This window comes from Cyprinodon variegatus, unplaced genomic scaffold (assembly GCF_000732505.1).
Source record: "Cyprinodon variegatus isolate N-32 unplaced genomic scaffold, C_variegatus-1.0 Scaffold360, whole genome shotgun sequence".
In the NCBI taxonomy this organism is placed as follows: Eukaryota; Metazoa; Chordata; class Actinopteri; order Cyprinodontiformes; family Cyprinodontidae; genus Cyprinodon; species Cyprinodon variegatus.
This window is the reverse complement of record NW_015150813.1, coordinates 661,480-663,770: the sequence shown is the minus strand read 5'-3', so window position 1 is coordinate 663,770 and position 2,291 is coordinate 661,480. Positions and strand designations below refer to the sequence as shown.

Below are 2,291 nucleotides of genomic sequence, written 5' to 3'. Positions count from 1 at the left end.
TATATATGTAGGAGGGGGTCACTCCAGTGGCTTGGAGTTGGAGGAAAGTGGGCTGCCATTTGGCTGGCGTATGACTGGGAAGGGCCATATTGGATGGCTGTTACTGTATAGACCCCGTGGAGCTACATTAACTATAAAAATATGTTTTTCTAAGCTTTTTGTGGTGTTTTAAAAAAACAAGACTTATGCCATTTCCATGGCAACTTTTGAGTAACAGATTAATTGATATGTTGAATGAGATCAAGATCAATATCTGGTAAATATCTTTATAGATGTTTGTCTAAGTTTTATGGTAATGCAACTCACACAAACGCTCTGTGCAAAAACGAGAATGGGAAATGGAATTCCTGCTACTTTTATCCTGCTAGTTAGCATTAACATTGGAGTTTATATTGACACGATTAAAAGATATATATGCTGACATACATTGACATAATATCCAGCCCTTTCACTGTATTCTATCAAATATATTTCAACTGTCTAAGAGGCTCTAATAGAATCTGTATGATTTATTTTTTTCAGTTGGAATCAGATAGTTTGAAATTTGAAAGTTTCTTAGAGGCTTTCTAGAAGCATCCGCCTGCAGCTGATATTAGAATTCAGACTCACCGCAGCTCGTCTCATGTGCCTCCTACCTTTACTGTGTTATTGATTTCATACCTCATACTAAATGAAGCACCTAGACGTGCATGTGTAGACACGTGCATGACACAGTGTGGATGAGTGTGTATCTGGTGCTCACTGATGTATTTAAGAATTTAACAGATGCCCCTGAAAACTTGTCTCAAAGTCTGTTTTTGGTCCAAGGAGTAGCCTTCCCACTGGCGTCAATTCTGGTGTGTGAGTTTGCCTGAGGCTGCTCCCTGTCTGCCAATCCACCTGTCACTAGCAAACAACATCCAGCAAATTGAGATTTACCATATGGATACTGAGGCACTTGAGGTTTTGAAATTTCAACAGGGTAGATAACACCTTTTTCTCAAAGCAATGATTGAAACATTTGGGAAATTTTCTCCAAAGATAATAATCTATCTTTAGAGTTTTGGAAAACCTTTCAGAATTTCAAAGTAAATCTGAATCGATGGTGGTGCAGATAGCAGCAAAGCAGAAATCCTGTGAATGATAACATTTCCTTGAGGCTCCTAATGATAATTTCTGTCCTATTACTTAGACATGTATGCCGTTGTCCGTTGTAGACAGCCATTGAGATTGAGATAAGTTCTCATTTCACATCATCAAATAGCAGTTAAGGGATTCCGAGTTTAAAAAGGGATAGTTGCTGATGTTAATCTTAACAGCATCAAGTACAAAAGCACATTGTTTTCAAGTGCTTTGACTTTACGGATACTTATACTCGCATTGAAATGCTCACAGAAATCTAAAAGACTAAGAATGATAAGCCAATTAATAAGGTGAATCAAGCTTTTGTTCAAATAGAATACGATATCAAAGAGGCGTATTTGAGAAGCAGCCCTTTACGTCTGTTTATGTTACTAACTTCTTTTGTGGCAAACACACTGCTAGTTGAAGAATCTAAAAAAAAAATCTTCATCAAAGCTGACGCCACAGAAACAAACACATCATTTATTAGATGAAGTCTGACACATATATAAACTGAATTATGCATTGTGGTGTTTTGCTTGTTTGTTGTATCTGTTATCTGTGCCTGTTTTTATTAGAGTGTAAAGATTATTTTTCGGATCAAAAGCTGATTTTTCTATCCAATTCACACCAATGTAAAACTGCATGTGATTTCTATGGTGTGTAAAGACATAAACAATTAAGTAATTAACACTCTAGTGGTGTATAAATATTTTGATCACCAGTTAAGAGCAGAAACAACAGATGGCTTTATTTTTTTATCAACATACTTTAGAATAAGTGGTGCAACTTGCAGATACATCATATAATACACATATAACTAGTAAGAAATGTAATTGTAATGAATATAATATGTAAATTACATTACATATAGGGATTAATGTAACTCTAATCCGTTAGCAAAAAAAGATCAGAATAACAAAACAAAGTAGAAATAGTAAATGTAATGTAAAAAAAAAAGTATGTCAATCCTAAAGCTTTTAGTTGTCCTAAATATATAGATACATTTGCTTCATCCTTTCATAAAAAAAAAAACTGTATTATGGAGAAAAAAAAAAGGATTTTCAGTAGGAGTTTTTTCAATAAAAAAAGGTCCTGAAATAATTAAACTTAAGAACATTTAGGTTTACAAATGTACATGCAGAAAACCAACTTTTATTCAAACTTAGGAAACCTTTAATTTTTAACAC

General features: G+C 34.1%; 1 protein-coding gene across 2 annotated transcripts in view; it reads left to right on the top strand.

The window, feature by feature from the left end:
* LOC107091972 (plexin-A1-like) overlaps positions 1 to 2,291 on the top strand; it is a 312,667-nt gene that overhangs the window by 132,808 nt on the left and 177,568 nt on the right. The window lies entirely within an intron of this gene.